Source organism: Equus przewalskii, chromosome 24, assembly GCF_037783145.1.
Source record: "Equus przewalskii isolate Varuska chromosome 24, EquPr2, whole genome shotgun sequence".
Classification (NCBI taxonomy): domain Eukaryota; kingdom Metazoa; phylum Chordata; class Mammalia; order Perissodactyla; family Equidae; genus Equus; species Equus przewalskii.
The window spans coordinates 10,851,746-10,869,753 of record NC_091854.1 but is presented as its reverse complement, the minus strand read 5'-3'; the positions used below and the strand labels follow the sequence as shown (position 1 = coordinate 10,869,753).

Sequence of the window (18,008 nt, the reverse complement as noted above, 5' to 3'; positions counted from 1 at the left end):
GTTCTTATGTTGAAAACAAATCTTTCCTGATGTGTGCTTGTGGCAGAGCAGAGTATGTCGTAATATAGCCCTTCCCACATCTATAAACAGTACCAGGAAGGCCATTCAGGATTTGTAACACTTGCCCAGCTTACCCAGGAGCATAACACATTGGGAGGAATGACTACACACAAGAGTTTTCAAACCCTTATTTTGAGCTGGAAAAAGAGTGTTCAATACTAGCCATCTGAAAGCAGAGAAAAAGTGGAATGCCCTTTCATCTTCAGCTGGTGGTTGATGTTCTCGTTACCTGGAACTTCTAAAGATGTTTTAATCCTGCCGGAGCACTGACTCTCAACCAGGCTGCACAATGAAACTACCTGAGGAGTTTTAATAAACTGATACCTGGGATTCACCCCTAGAGATTCTTATTTCAGTGATTTGAGGGATGGTCAAGTAATGGAATTTTTAAAAGCTCCCCAGGTGATTCTAAAGAGCAGACAAGGTTCAGAAAGACTGCTTAAAAAAAAAAAGGAAATTATTAGATGACATTTTGTCATTTATAGCTAAAAAAGTTAAATATATCTAAATAGTTCATATCTCTTTTTTACTAACATCACGACAATCATCCAAACCATCAAAGAAAATGTGAAATAACAGAATTTTTGAACTAGAAAGGACTTGAGATCTTTCAGTCCAGGGATTCTCCAGCCAGTTCTCGGGCTCCTGCGAGTCCTTTCGGTGGTGTGTCAACCCCTTGAAATTACAAGTATGTGTATTTTTCTGAGAAGAGTATCCATAGATTCCATTAGCTTCTAAAAAGGGGCTCTGGGCCCAAAAGGTTAAGAAACACTTACATAGTCTAAATGCCCCAATTTGCAGACGATGAAACTGAAGACCAACATGAACACAGAAAATAATATATTCCTCACCACCCTTCCAGGACATCTCAGAACCAAGCCCATGATGGCCCATATGTTTTTGAACAAAACTGGTTAAAATCCCCTCCCAACCCCCAGAAAAATGGAGCTCCAAACAGACTAACGTTTTGACTAAATCAAGATTTCAACCAGGTAGCTCAAGTATCCAGAACTGCAGAAACGGTAATGTTTTTGAAGACTTCCCTAGACTATTCACAGAAGGGGCCCGGACTAAGCACTTTCTCCTCAAGGATTTATCAGACTAAATGTCAAGTCAGGAAGTGAGCAAATGTTAGCCGAGCCCAAGCTGAGATTAACTAGTGCTCCCAGTGTTGCGTTGTAAACTCAATTTGATTTCTCCAAAGTTTGTATCATGTTTAATTTACACTGTTCTGTGACCTTAGTAAAGTGTGGTTCCTAAGTATATTCATTGATGATGACCTCATTGTGAGTCCACAGCCATTCATGAAAAAAAAGATTCTCTAGAGGAGGTCACTCATATGTCTGTATATCCCTTACATAGCACACTACAACTCTGGGTGGGGGAAACCAGAGGGAGAGAGCTTTTTCCATAACAAAGACCCAGCTCTAGGTAGAGTCACATTGGAGAAGGTAGAACTTTATATGACATTTTTTTTCCCTTTAGCTGTTCAGTGAGACTATTAAGAATTATTCTAACATCTAATTTCCCCAATTTTCTGATTTTGGCATACGCTACCAGAAGTTTTTAGGAGTTCCCTCTGATAAGGTATACATAATATTCTTCACTCGGTATCCATAAACAAAGAAATTTGTCAGGTTTAAGTTAATAAGTTTGGGAGGTTGGAGTCAAACCTGTGTCCTGCAGAGTCCCATAGAAATTATGATATAGTTATGACTATAATACAGTAAAATGAGCATGAGTTTTGGGATCAAACTTAGGTTTAAATCTCAGTTCTGCTACTTATTAGCTGTGTGACCCTCGACAAAGTACTTAAACTCTATGAACCTCAACTTCACTTTATAAAATAGGATTCATTGCACCTCCATCAGAGGGTCGATATGTTGATGTAAATACCAAATACAGTGCCTTGAATACGATCTACTCAAACGTGAGACACCTTCTTCCACTACCTTCTAAAGCTGTGTTCTTTCCACTAGACCGAGTAACTTTCAGAACTCTTCCTATTCCTCTTCCTCACCTCAGCACCACTAACCAAAGACACTGCTAAAATCCAGAGCAGAGAACGTTGCATTAATGAATGAAAGATGTTGAACACTTTTCTTCCCATGTGCTTGGAATTCTTACTCTAATCGCAATAATAGGTCAAAAATTAATATCATGAATCAAAAAAGAGGAAAGGGAGAGAGAGAAAAAAGCCAAATCTAAGAAAAAAAATTACGAGAAATTTGGAAGAAAGAGAGAGATTGTGGCAGCCAGTCACAACACTGGGCTGAGGATCGTTTACAAGATGGTACCCAATTTATTCATTCATTCACTACATGTTCTCTGAAGAACAGATTAATACGAAGTCAGAACTATGTTAGCCTCAGTGTGAGGTGGAGTGTCTGATATATATTTTACAAGACATCATTTTGGCCTTTGGGAGTTTTTTATCACAGAGGGAACATAAAACTATTCAGTAAAATTGTAAGGACATACGCGATTTTATTTAATGAATGATACAAACATTAAATGCTATAATTATTCCTAAAAAGAGGAGAAAGAGTTGGGGGAAGTAGGTCCTGAACTGAGACCTAAATGGCTGGAAATGTCAACCTAGAGGATATAAACTTTGGAGCAAGTGGAGAAACCAAGGACTGAATGGAGGACTAAAGGACCAGAAGATGTCAATCTATGAAGCAAAGTTAGGAAAAGGTCCTGCGCAGGTGGAATAGCATCCTGGAGTTGAGACTTGTTCAAGAGGCATTAGAGAAAATAATCCTTACCAGATTGTGTTTTGAAGGCCTGAGGGATAAAATTATGAAAGGACTTCAATGTCATGACCATGTCATGTAGCCCTTGGATATTTCCTAAGCCTAGCAAGCATATTCAGGGCCATAAAGGAAGAACTAATTCATAGTAGAAACAAAATTCTTCAGAAGTTCCCTAAGAACCTAAAGAAAATCTAAAGACACCTAAATATGACCCATTTTAGATTTCCCTCTGCATTTCTACATGTAGCCATTTCCCAATAATTTGCAAAGTGCGTCAGAAGTCCAAATAACCTCAGACTACATACATAAACAAGAGGCAAGCCTATGCTTCAGTTTGGTGATTCTAGGCTTGGTGTATGATTACCACTCAGCATTCAACTGTTAACACCACCCAGACATATCTGCGTCACTTTTTAATTTATCCATCATTCTTAATGCCGCAGTTTCAAAATCCTTTGCCAAAGCACACAGGAGTTTTTTTTCTAATTTTACATTGCTCCACTTGGCAATAAAGGGAAATCAGTTATTGACTACATTATCCATAGTTCTTAAGGAATGGCCAGACTTTCCCAGTGATTCTCATCTCCAAATTTCCTACACTAGCAACTCTCTAGGCTGGAGACACAGCCCAGGCAAACTTCAGAATACTGTCTGTCCTTAGAGTACTGTCAAGGGATCATTTAAACTTAAGAATTAACATGAAAGATTCTTGTGTTTGCAGACGAAAAGGGACTAAACATTGTCATTTTCTTCTCGGCCTCAAGCTTAGGGTTGGCTGCCAAGGGGAACAGCCCTACTCAGTTTCCCTTGGAACTCTATGTAAACAGCTTGAAGCCAAGAGAAATCAACTAATCCTAGCTAGTAAGATCAAGGGTTATGACCTCGCTCTGGGAATGCTAGCCTGCCCTGACTATGATGGAACACAGAGGAAAAGAACCAATATTATTATATGAATGCCTGCTTCTTCCGTGTGGGTGGGATAAATCAGGGAAGCAAGAACAAAAAAGTAAAAGCAAAGCCAGAGTGAACTAGCAGAAACAAAGTTAAATATAAAGGGAAGGGAGCTAGTGAGAAGAAGAGTAAACAAGAGATGAAAACTGCGTGCTAATAGAAATAAAAAGAATGGTTGAGATGGAGATAATGATGCTTCCAGCAGTGTTAAGCAGTACCACTTTTTTCTCCTACCTAAACCACCATTGGCACCCTTGCAAAAGTTGCTATCTCTTCCCAAAGTTGAGCACAATTTATCTTAAAGGCATCTTACTGGTTAATATATCTTTACAATAAACTCTCTGCTAAGTGTAAAGAACTGGAGAAATAAATTGAAGTGGCTTTTAGTGGTGGCTGGGGGTATCGGATTGACAGCCTTGCAAATGGATGGCTTCTTTTCTCCCAAGAATAGATACAGCCCGATAAACAGAGGTGTAAGATTCCCCCACTGCTTCACCAATATGCCTTCACCCCGACAAAGTAATGGCTGCAAGAAAGAACAAGTCACCTTTTCAGCCACTTCTCTGCTGATACCGCTCAAGAAGTGACTTTTAGCACCAAAGTGAGAGAACTGTTTTCCCTACAACCAGCAAAACAGAGACACAACCCACCTGTTTCACTTGGAACAGAGAACAGTCCAATCAGATATGAATAACTTTTGACTACCCTCAGCTCGACTGGTTTCAAAGCACTGAACTTAAAGTGAAAATTAACTTGAGTTTCCCATTACAATTTCCCACAGCCATCGAGTCCTCCAACAGTCCCCGGCACTAAATCAGCTAATGCAGTATAGTGTAGCTATTTTATCTGGTTCTCCCAAAGATATCTGAAATGAGTACTCTGCCATCCATGAAATCAAATGAATCTCAGGGACATTTCTATTTATGCAGTGTGAGGGGGATCTTTCAAAAGAGAAAGGAAAAGCATAAAACAGGATGGAATGTTTCCAAGAGAACAAGTAACGTGCATTTTCCCTTCTGAAAGAAAAGCAGCAAATATGTATGAAAAATTGAGGGGCATAAGTTAAAGTGGAATCTTAACATCATTTATTTATGTACTGAACTTAAGAACCACTAAAGTCATCATCATCACATAACCTTAAAATGAGCAGAGACCAATATAACACGACTATCCGATCACAGTCAGTAGATGTTAGAAAACATATGCTTTGTTTATCTTATACTTTCCTAAACAATCATACACAGCTTTCTTTTGTTCCAGGAGTCATTCAAGCATATAATAAGAGTTCCAGCAAGTTGAAACTTCTTGTCTCTGGTTATTTTCATGGAGCTGTAAACCTGCTGCCGCCAAGTCAGTAGTTTTCTTATGTTGTCAGAGAGGATTAAAAGGAAAAAGAATGTCATCATTCCAATTCTCATTAGTAAAGAACTTCTCCATCTTCAGTCCCTTCCATTAACCCTCATTAGCAGTTTGCATTTACTTTTAAAACAATTTTAAACATCCCTGGCGCTTTCAAGGTAAAAAGCACTAACCTTCACCCCGTGGTCTGCAGTTCACACTTACTATTCCCTTAGCTATTACAATTTCTCACCCTGGCTTTTTTCTCTTGTTGTATCTCAGAGCAAATCTCCAATCATCAGCCTTACGGACACTCAACTGGTTTTCCCATGAGTTTCAGACCTTGTCTTGTCTTTGCTCATCTATTAGTTCATTCATTCATTCCTTCTTTCACTTAACAGACATTTACACAGCATCTCCTCGAGTCTTTATTTCTCCTACGATCATGTTGAATCAAATCCAAAAGAAAATATTGTACAGTTGAAAAGGCACCAGAACAGAAGTCCTGGATCTAGTGTCAGTTCTGTCACCCACCAAGTATGTGCCCTTGATCAAGTCACTTTCCCAATTTATAACTCTGTTAATAGGGGTTGGGCTGTATCATGTCTAAGACCCCTTATAGCTCTGAAATTCTACAATTTCATTGTCACTCCAGGAATTCAGTGCAAACAGACAAATCCACACCGTGATGTTATAACTTTGAGATATCAGTTTGAGGATATTTACATTTTCAGTGGTTGAATACAAGAGCTATCCTAAAGTGAAGTAAGGAAATTCTAACTTTGGTACTTTTTGGTATGTTAATGGGCCACTAGAGGAGTATTTGAGGACAGAGGTGCTCCAATTCCTTTTAGGAGACTAGTCTTGACTACTGGTCTATTTACTGTCTCCAATTCACCTCCTTCCATTCTCCCTTTACCCACTCCAAGCAGGCTTTCACTCCTACACATCCAATGAAACTGTTCTCATCAAGGTCACCAAATGGTTTTCACAGAGTTAAATCCAGTAGTCAACTGTTACTCCTCATCTTACTTGACTCTTCATCAGCCCTTGACATGGTCCATCGCTCCTCCACAACACTCTTTCTCCGTTGGGCATCTATGACTCACTCTCTTCACCTACCTCATTGATCACTCCTTCTCAGCTTTCTTGGCTAGTTTCTCTTCTTCAGCCAGGCCCCTAATTTTGCAGTTCCCTCCAGCTCTGAGTTGTTGGTCCTTTTCTCTGTGTGCACTCACTCCCTTGGTGATCTTGTCTAATCCCATCGTTTGAAATTCCATCTATATGCCAAAAACCCCCAAATTTATATCTCTAACCAAGACCTCTTTCCTGAACTCCACATTTGTATATCCAGATGGTTAATATGCCTCTGAAAAAAGAATTCCTGATGTTCTTGGCCAAACCTAATCCAAACAGTTCAGTCGATGGAAGCTCCATCTTTCCAGATGCTCTGCCAAAAAGTCTTTGGAGTACTCTTTGGTCCCTTTATTTCTCTCCTACCCTATATTTCATCCGTTATGATATCAGCTCTACATTAAAAATAAATCAGAAGCAAATTACTTCTTACCTCTACTGCCATCTCTCTCCTGGAGCTGCAGTGGCTTCCTAATAGGTCTCCTGACTTCTATCCTCGCCCCTTGACTTCTGACACAGAAGTCATAGTGGTCTTTTGAAACACTAACTCAAGCCCTCCATTGGATATCACCAAAGTTTTCACAATGGCCTGCAGGCCTTACATCATCTTGTTTCCATAACCCTTCTGATTTCACCTCCTATGAGTCTCTCTGTTGTTCATTCCACTCCAATCACACAGGCCTTCTTACCTCAAACATGCCAGGCACAGACTTAGTGCTAGCTCTTCTGATTGCAGGTATCTGCACAGCCAATTTCCTCACCTCCTTTAAGCCTGCTCGGTTCTCATCTTTTCATTGCATCATACCCTGTCCATCCCACCCGGATCAGGCACTCCTCATGCCCCTTACCTTGATCCGCCTTTTCTTTTTCCATAGCAATTATCACCTTCCAATGATCTAAGTAATTTACTTATTTTATTTATTGCTTATTTTCTGACTTCCTATACTAGAATGTAACCCACGGGAGGACAGGAATCTTTTTCTGTTTGCTCATTGGTGTATCTCAAGTACTTGGAACTGTCACAGGCACCATACATGCTTTATATTTGTTAAACAAGTGACGAATCAATAGATCACTGAGTGAGCGGATGAATAAGTAAGATTGGTCCTATAGTTATCATATTATAATCAACATCATAAGAAGCTACATATGAAATAATAACCTTAATATTACTCCAACTATCCAATCAGTGCCCAATCTCACTGCCTCTTCTTGATCATTTGATGCTCCCGTTGGATAGAGAGCCTTTAGAGTTCACATCTCCCCATTGTGGAGACCTTTGACCTTCACTCACCAGAATCCTCAGAACAAAGTTTAACCTGCGGTTGAAGAGACATAAAGAGCTCTGTACCCATCCTGGTGACTTACAATAAAGCCTATAAAATAACTACCTTATATTTCTGCTGTAAGAAGTGTAAGAGAGAAGAGTAAAAGTTAACATTATTGAGGTCTATGTGGCAGACATTATTCTAAAGTTTCACAAGTATAAACTCCTTTCTTCCTTACAACAACTCCTACCTCCTGACCTCACACCTCTCTTCTCATTATTGCATGTGATCCATCTGGACAACACTCGGAAAGTAACAAAAGTGCAAATGGGTCAGAAGGGAAGATACAAAACTAAGGAAGTACATCATGGCCTTTAACATTTCTAAAGAAAAATGTTATCTCTGTCAAGCACAGCTGCCATATCTCCATGAAGCCAGGCTGAGAAAATGTTTACGTTGACACACTGAAGGTCAAATATTCAAGGTTAATTAAATTTCTCCAAGGTGAATCATGGAGATGGCCTAGTTAGAAGTGGATATAGAATTTTTACTGCCTAGCCATAAATTGGCACTGACTTGCCAAATACACTTAAGCACATTTCTAAGTATTTTTGCTTATAATCAATTATTTTACATATTTTCTGTTACTAGTCTTTTACAAAATTGATTGACAAAAAAATTTACTAGCTTACCTGTGCTCATCTCATTATCATTTCAAGCAGCTTCCTATTACCCTACTTTCTCATCTCCATAAACACAAGAAAAAAAATGTCGTTTCAACTAACTTCCTTGAAGTCACCCTCTACCTGCTTCCAATCATGTTAACCCTCTCACAGTTGAAGATCTTTTCTTCCCCCAGCTATTTTCATCAGCTCATTCAGCATCCATTTATTGAATGTCTACTGAATTGCAGTTACCGTGCTAAGCACAAAGAAGCATAATCCACAGTCCTTCGATCAGAGAATTTAGTGTCTAATTGTAAAGAGGAAACCAATACCCTGAAAAAGTTTCATATAATAACCCTAATGTCCATAAAAAGAGGACTAGACAAATAAGACAATTATGTTCATAAAATGGTATACTACAACTTAAATCAATAAATTAGATTTAAATGCATCAATATGGCTAGTTTAAAAAAAATTGAGTTAAAAAAGCAAATTTTCAAAAGATATATGCAGTAATTACACTACATTCTTTTACAAAAAAAATTACAAAATGACATTATGTATTGCTTACAAATATCAGAATGTGTAACAAAAACCATAGACTTAAAGATTAGCCACCAAATTCAGATTGGTGACTGCCTCTGGAGAGGGAGGAGGGGAATGGGGTTGGAAAGTATATAATGTGAACTTCAACTCGATCAGTAAGGTGCTATTTCTTCATTTGAAGAAAAATATATGAAACCAGTATTTTTAAATGGTAAATTTTCCTAATTTGGGATAGTGAATATATGGTACTTTCCTATATTTTAACATGTTTTTTCCCTAATGTCTTCCAAATTTATAAATGAGAAAGAGAGAAGAGAGGGAGAGATGCCACACTGAAAATACCATTCACAATAGATGGGAACACCAAAGGCCATAGAGATGATACCAAAGACATCAGTGGTGTCAAGGGAGCAGCAGGTATGAGGGGCTGTGAAGGGACGGTGGGGAGAGACCAGTGAATGGGAGTGTTCCTGGAAGTCCTCCTCAAAACACCAGACTGGAGTCAGGCTTGAAGCATGACTAAAAGTCATACAGACTGAGATGAGCAGGAAGAGTACTCCAAGGAAGATAGCAGAGGGAAAGACGAAGATGCAGGAAAGGACAGGGAGCATTCAGCGGAGACAGCCTCAGGAGACCGTCTTGAGTTTGAATTTTAACTCTGCTATTTACTAGCTAAGTGACCTTGGGGAAGTCACTTAATCTCTCTGAAATTGTTTCTTCAACTTGAACATGGGATAATAATATCTTCCTGGCTGCATTATTGCACAGGCTGGAGAAAATGTATTCGAAGATGCCTGACATATACAGCAAATGCTCACAAATGAACGTGATGATTAATGATTATTACCTGGGACTAAGACTCAGGTCTCTCAATTTCTTGAGTCAGTGATCTTTTCATAACACCACACTGCTGATTTTGTAATTTAGCCTTATCCTAATTTCATGTAACCAAAATTTTCACAATAATAAAGCCAGCGACCTCAGTGGAATCCTGGGCAACTCACTGGAACTGGATTTTAAAATATGCCTCTTAAAAACAGTGTGAAGTTTCCTTAAAACATTAAAAACAGAACTACTGGCAATTCCACCTCTGGAATTTATCTGAAGAATACACTAACTTGAAAAGACATATGCACCCCCATGTTCATTGCAGCATTATTTACAATAGCCAAGATATGGAAACAACCCCAGTGTCCACTGATGGATGAATGGATAAAGAAGTTGTGGCATATATATAAAATGGAATATCATTCAGCCATAAAAAAGAATGAAATCTTGCCATTTGCAACAACATGGATGGACCTTGAGGGCATCATGCTAAGCGAGATAAATCAAACAGCGAAAGGCAAATACTGTATGATCTTGCTTATATGTGGAATCTAAAAACAAAGCAAAAAAACAAGCTCATAGATAAAGAGAACAGACTGGTGGTTGCCAAAGGCAGGGGGTGGAGGGTGGGCAAAATGGTGAAGGGAATCAAAAGGTACAAACTTCCAGTTGTAAAATAAATAGGTCATGGAGATGTAATGGTGACAATAGTTAATAATACTGTATTGCATATTTGAAAGTTGCTAAGAGAGTAAATCTTAAAACTGTTCATCACAGGAAAAAAAATTCTGTAACTGTGTATGGTGATGGATATTAACTAAACTTACTGTGGTGATCATTTTGCAATATATACAAATATTGAATTATTATGTTGCATACCTGAAGCTAATATAACGTTGTCACTTATACCTCAATTTTTGAAAAATGCCTCTTTTGACACGCACTACAGCTTCAGACTCTACCTTTCACTGCCTCTATTGGTTGTTCTCTGAGAACATTCCTGATTATTTCATATGTCCTAAATATGACCTTGAAACAGCCAAAGCTAGAACTTTTGGTCAATTGGCTTCCCAGTTGTTGAGTCAGCTGCTGGCTAAAATTTGGAATGCCAAACTTGTCTCAGCCAGGACGTTAAAATAGGAGAGTTACACGTTTAACGCCTTGAAGTAACTGGCCTTCAATGTTTACCAAAAACCCAAGTGCACAGGACTTCGGTCACGTTGCTGTTATTGATAAAGCCTTCACAGATTTCTTCAACAGACTCTAACATATTTTCCATTTTACTCAGATTGCTATGAAAGTAAGTTTAAATAGCAATTAAAAAAAAAAACTTCAGCAGACTTCCCCAATGCTGCGCCATGTGAATATACACTAATAGACGCTCTGGAAGTCCCCAGGACTCTCATACATCCAGTATCAGTAAAGGGAGGCTGCATCCACATGGCTCCAAGAACGACGCCTCTCTCCAAGCAGACGGATGGTCCCTGGTCACTCTCCTGAGCCAGCTGCAGCACCATCTAAGCCCAAATTTGGGCAATTGACTTCTTTTTCTCAGTGAGGTTTTGGCAACCATTGTCACTATCCTGGGAAGCTGTCCTTTCTTGGAGATAAATTGCCATGGGAAACTATCTTTTCCCTTTTAGCACATATTTGCAAATTTCATTGCTCTGCATGGACGGAAGAAGCATATGCTGCTTCTCAACACCACTCGCCTCGAACAGCTGAAAAACACACGGTTGTTAGGAGAAATGGACATACCCCATCCAGAAATCTCCTTTTGTGAGACAGGCTCAACTAAAAATGCCACAAACTTGCATTGATAACGTGCTGTTTTCGTCCACCGTCAACCCACTATTACTGCCAACAATCTTTCAAAACAATATTAGGGCTCTCAGAATCCTCACCAATCTCCCACTCCTCTCCTATACCTTTTCTTTCATCTCCTAAAGAACAAAGAAACAGATCTGTGATTTTCTCAGGGTTAATTAATGATATTTATTGAAGGCACTAACTTTGTCACATTGTTTTTGGTTTATAGCAGCGTTGTCAAGAGGGGGTTTGAAATGAGCTAAGATGACATCTCAGCCTTTGAGGGAAAACCCACACAAACCCACAGCCAGGGCTAGAGTTTGACATTTGAGAATACGTTCTAGGTGAGAGAACCAGAAAGAGGATAGGCCAAGAATCAGCAATTCTTTTAATCCAATGTCCTTCCAAAGTGATAGGTAACGGAATATACCACCCCAGAATATGCCTCTTGGGCAGAATGATTATTTTGAGCTGAAGGTAACTGAGAAGAAATAGATACAAGAAAAGCTCTCTTCCCTCCCCCTTTTTGCCTAAAAGTGGGATATAAATTTGTAAAGATGTCTCCCTCCCCCTTCTACCAGGAAGGACAGATGTTACCAAAGACAAGTATCAGCCCAGAGAGAGCACCAGAGGAATCCACATAACAAACTCTACTACCTAGCCCTTATCTTCCATTAGTTCCCTCATATATTAATCTTCCCACAATTTGCCACCCTAGAAACTCAAGGTCCTTTTTCTCTGTCTTGTCACTTCTCTAAAAATTTACTGTTCATTTGTCAAGATGCTACATAAGCCCGAGTTCTAACCACTCTTCTGAGTTACTCATCACTAAGTATTCCCATTGCATGCACGATGCATATGCTAATAAACTTGTTTGTTTTTCTCTTGTTAATTTGTCTTTTTTCAGTCAAGTTTACAGGGCCCCAGCCAATGAACCTAAGATGGGTAGAGAGGAAAAGAGTTGTTTTCCTCCCCTACAAATGCACACTAGGGGACAAGAGGGGCTTGGTAAATTGCCTTTCTCTGTCTGCTATAAAGAGGGATGTTACCCATCTCTGAGATTACTGGTCTAGTGTTTTCTATAATTACAAAACCTCCCAACAATTACAAATAGAGGATAAAAGAAGCTATGATTTTCATTTTCTAATTTTGAAAAATTCTGAAATTAAAGGAATTTTTTCTCTTTCTTTAAGAGAAGCAGAAACCAATAGGCACAGCACATCTAATGATGCTTTAAAGGTAACATTTTGGAGTTCATCTCCAAAGACAGGCTAGGCAACAGCAGAGAAATCTATGGGACTTCAATTAGCCATCATAGTTTTTCATTTTATTTTTTGATTAACTTTTTTCATGCATAGCTGAAAAACACTAAACAGAATGAAAGGCAAGTTTTGTAATTAGACTAGATTGCCCAAAGCAAGAAAAAAAGAGAGACAGAGAAATCCTGTAATTCAGCTCCTAAGTAACATTCTCCACATGATAGAGTTCCTTCATACATTTTTTAATCAGGTTTTAAAGTTTTGCGTGTATACATTGAAATGAGTGTTTCTGTTGGGAAAATATACTATTTTGCATCAAGGCTTTCATTTTCTCTTAAACACATCTTTTCCCTCATATTTTAAAACATATAGTACATAGAAATGTGAGAAGGCAAGGAGGAAAGGAAAAATATCATGAGAGAGAAATAGATGATAAAACTTACATATGTGACTATAGCTCTTTCAAAAACATTATTCATTAGTACATATATTAAACTATAATACGAATCAAATCATATCCTCTGGGATAGCAAATAAAAAACTGTGTCGTATGCTTATTGGGCAGGAAACTATATAACTCATATAGGAAAACATTTGGTTGAAAATAAAATACACTTTAATTTGGCAAAGTTTTTCATGTTATCTTTATGGTCAAAATGGAAAAATTGGACTACATGATAGAATAGGTGAACAAGTGTACCCAAAACCATATTGATGGATCAATGGCACCCTGGAGTAGAGTTTCTCACGGATGACACAGCTCTCTGCTTTTGGACCATCAGCCTTTCTCATCAATAAATTACGTAAGAGAATAGGCTTAGCACATTAGTAACAAGAACACAAACTGAAAGGAATAGCTAAGAGGGTAAAATAAATATGTTAAGATTCCAGAAGGACTCAACAGGTTAGAAGTACAGGCCCAAACTAACAAGATATAATTTAGTAAGGATAACGGTTAGTTCTATATTGGGATCAAAAATTTAAATACAAAATTAGAAAATGGTGGAAAACCAGGAGCTAGGGTTCCTATCAGAAAAAAGTCCTGAACACAGAATTAGAGAACACCTGTGGCATAAATCAATTTATCTCCCTTGTGTCCCTCTGTTTTCTCACCTAAAAACCGGACATAACAGTATCTACCTCTCAGGGTTGTTGGGCAGTTTAAATGAGATAACACGTGAGACCAAATCTTACAGCAGTCTATGTAGACCGAGGTCTCATGAGCCCACACACAATGACAGTGTCAGGTCAAGTGGTATATTGTCTGCATTGTGCTGGGTACTGGTCAAACCAAGGGAATAACACTACGATCAGGTTTAGGGGCCTGACTTTTAGAGGAATGGAGGAAAGTCAGAAAGCATTTATTGAGCATCAGCTTATGGGCCTAATAGCAGGCTCTGGGAATATTCAGGGGAAGCCATGGTCTCTGCCCCCAAGGAGCTCTCAATGTAGAAACAAATGATAGGAAAGTTCACCTAAAAGAAGGTGGTCAGTGTGTTGACAGTTCTGTAAGCAAGATCAATGAGAAATAGTTGTCTGAATCACCCTTACCTCACCCACCACATCTAACCCAGCGTTTGCTCATTGCACCTATTCAATAAACCTTTTCTGAATGAATGAGTGATAGAAGTTTTGTCTGGAAAAGAGAAGACTTAGGGAGTACAAAAAAATCTCTTTAATATTTAATCTTGAAATTCTAACTTAAGAAGGAATAGACCTATATTTGTAGCTCCAGAGAAGAGAACGGAGGCAAAAGGGTGAAGGGACAAGGAGGCAGAATGAGTTTTCTATAGAAAAACGTTCTAATAATTAGAGCTTCTGACAGAGAAAGGACTAGCTTAAGAACTAGCGAGTGCTCATCACTGAGAGTGTTCAACAAGAGGCTATCTAGGACGATCAGGATGCTGTGGAGGAAGTTCCTACACTGGGCTATGGGAAGCTGGACTGTATGGAAAAAAATACTTTCCATTTCAGAGACGCTGATCTGAGGATTAAAAGGCTATAGTCCTGATACCCAGTGCCAGTATTGTAGAGTCTGTCATATTAGGTACTGGGATATTAAACTGGACAATAGCATTTGATTTAAGCAGCCAAAAAAAAAAACCAAGAGAGAAGATGACAGTGTAAACATTATCTCAGGTTATAACGAGGACTCCACGAAATGTGTGGCATCTGATACTGATACATAGACATACACAGCTTAGACTTCATGCCACATTGACAGAAACTCTTCCTGAAGTCCTTGGCTCCACCATGGAAGACTGAAGTGGTCTTCCACGTTGGTCAAGTGCATAAAAGGAATTTTTGCCAGTGTGTTTGCACAGGAGTATTACTGCTTCATAGGTAATAGCTCACGTAACAATTCCCAGACAACAACTGCCCTGTGCCGACCCTGAATAAGATGAATCAAGTCGAGTTAACCCCAGACCAGAGGGAAAAGTGTACCCAAGTCTTCACTGAGGGCTGCCCTCAAAGCCCTAGTCCCCAGACACCTCATGTTCAATCAATCTGGAGAAACGTATCAATGATAGCCCTGCTCATAGGCAGTCATGGCAAACACCATGAAGATGGCACATGAACGTCCTCTATTTGATAAACATTGTTTTATAACAGCAAAAACATTAATGCTGTAAGACTAATTAAGGTTATTATATTTCATCTGGGCCCAGGAATCCTAAAGCTTGGCCTTCTTTGTGTATCTCCATTCAAAGCTCCCAAGCCACGGCGTCTTTCGCTGAGGTATTCGCCTTCATAATTAAGACTAACTCTCTGAAACCTGAAAGAAAGATTTTGTCAGTAGGTCTAAATTACCCCTCCAGGGAATGTGTGTACTGTTCCTCCTCTGAAAGTTGTATTTCCTTGCTTTTCTTTGCTTTTAAAAAATCCACTTAGGATATTTTTTTTAAAAAAAAATTTTAATTTAAAAAGCTAGATCTTTTTCTTTCCAGGCCTCTTAATTGAGATCCAAGGTTTAGAAAAGTCTGACAATCTGCAGGGTCCTTTTCCTGGGACCCTGCTTTCTTACGTTTGTTAGTAGGTCAGGGACACTGATTATACTATAAAATTAATATATGTATTTATGGTTCTTAATGGCTGCATCCAATGTTGCTTTGCCTCTGGGCCTATTGACTGGAATCAAGGTAAAAGGGACAGTGCCAAGTTTCCCAGACAAGGTTGCCTACAGAAGCAAAACCGAAAGCTTAACGCAAAAGGGAAGTACAACTGTGAAAAGTCCATGTCCAAAATTAACAAATAGAGAAAGCCTGAAAACCACACACCCCAGGGCTCCATTTCATCTTCAAGAAAAACCAGGATCTAACTTTTCACTCAGAAGTTTCCATCCCAGGTCACTTCAGCAGCACAACATTTCAATTCTATTATTTAAGGAATGGTTTGAAATGTTCCCCAATCCAGTTTAACACGTCCCAAAGCGCATTTCCACAGTGTGTAAGTGCACTGCCAAATAGCCAGGCCCGCCGCAAACACAGGTAAGAGCAGCTAGGCCAACAGAGGAGGTTACATTTGTTTGGTAACTTTCCCCAGGCTATTAGTCCAGACTGCAAGAAGCTCAAATGAGACGTGCTTCTCAGAGTTTGCAGTAAACTAAGCAGAATAGCAAAGAGCACAGCCCAGGGCCTAGAGCAAAGGACGAAGCAGGAGCAGTGACGGCCACCTGAATGTTCAAGCTCCTCAGCAGTGTCACCAAAATGCCATCTAAGGCCCATGGCTGCAACGTGAACCTGTGGCACGTCTGACTGAATGCCAGAACCCAGAGCAGCAAGTTACAAAGAGCTAGTTCAATCCACCTCTCCAGCCTCTATTTAATTGTTTAAGTAAACATGATGAAAAATACACGACGGTGTACTCAAGCTGTAAAGGCCTCACGACCTTACCTCTCCAGAGGACTTCGGACTAGTCGGCGCTACCTTCCCGCTCCCTCCATTTGCCACAAGTTGTTATATTAAATTCAGGCTCAAACCCGCTTAGGCTGTAATCCGCAATCCGTTTTTCATTTAACTTCTAAACATTAAGATAAATAGAAATCTCATCAGTAAACATTGTGACAGTTATCTTTTTAACTGTCATTTATATAAACTTATGCACATCCCTTTCTAAATCACCCTCAGATGTATCAGTTGTTCAAATATAAACATATTTAGCAGAATTCTGTCATCTCCTCATATGTATATTCATTGGTGAATGACTCACTTCATACATCTTCATAAACCTGAGAAACTGTCTTCTGCGTTATTCACAGATTCCGGTGATGGTCATGCCAGCAGAGTCAAAAGCTGACAATGTATGCAGCCAGGTCGGCCCTGGGGAAGAGGAGCCAAAAGTCATGGCTTTGGAATCATTTTAATCTGTCTCTGGGTACAAGAAATGTCACAGAGGTTCACCTGAAATCAAATTATCCCTTTCTCTTTGCTTGTTTTGTACCACCTAATCCTCTAACTCTTTATTAAACTTTATCTTTCCCATCTGCTCCAGCGAGTGCTCAACACCTTGTGGACCAACTGCGGGCTGATTGGTTTTTATGAGCAACGGGATCTCAGTTTTATGCACATGCTTAGGATTATCTCAAGGACAGAGAGGATGAACAATCCATTAAACAGAATAAGCAACTACACATCTCAAGGTAGCTACGGCGTAGACTTGATTTCAAAAGAAAAGGCTGAATTAAAATGTCTGTCCAAAATGTCCGACCTCCCACACATAGAAACAGCATTTTCTGTCCTCCCCGTTCTAGTGAGTGCTACTACTAGAAATCACATCTCAGTCCCACTCAATCAGACTTCCCAGCCCTTAAATCTTATTTTAAGATCTGACACTACATTAAGAAAAAGATCCTCTGGAAAGCCCTCTTTGCGCTGATCTGTGGGCACAGCGTGCCGAATGCACAGGCGCATGCGCACGCAGGCACACATACTTTTTAAAAGGAAAACGCATCGTTATTTCTTGATGTAGACAACTTATTTCTTTAGTTACTGTAGAAATATATGTATCCCATTGCTTAAATTTATAAAACCTCAATCCTGAAAATTTAGTCAAATACACAGATTTATCTGAGAAAGCCAATTTATATTGCTAGTCAGTGCTAATTACAGACATTAGAAAATCATTGCGGTTATTTCTTTCAACATTTAGTTCAATGTAGAGTAATCTACTAGGAGCCCGTTTTTCCACCTCCTAATTTAAATGTGAACACTGTTGTAAAAGTCTTTGCTTACTTGATTTTCATAAGAATTCCTTACACATACTCATCTCTCTTTGCGCCCCTGTTTTATTGATGAGTTCAGTCTGTTTTCTTGTTTTTGAAAGGCTGACCTTTCAAACAAAGGTACTTGTTTTTTCTGTTACTCTAAAGCTTTATGATCCTGTAATAATAACAAT

The 18,008-nt window shown here is 39.1% G+C and overlaps 1 long non-coding RNA gene across 1 annotated transcript in view; it reads left to right on the top strand.

Moving 5' to 3' along the window:
• LOC139079156 (uncharacterized) overlaps positions 1-17,099 on the top strand; it is a 69,247-nt gene extending 52,148 nt beyond the window's left edge. Inside the window, exons 2-3 of the long non-coding RNA XR_011532505.1 lie at positions 9,026-9,135; positions 16,873-17,099. This is a non-coding gene — a long non-coding RNA (uncharacterized lncRNA). The remainder of the gene's footprint in view (positions 1-9,025; positions 9,136-16,872) is intronic.
• Positions 17,100-18,008: the final 909 nt, after the last annotated feature.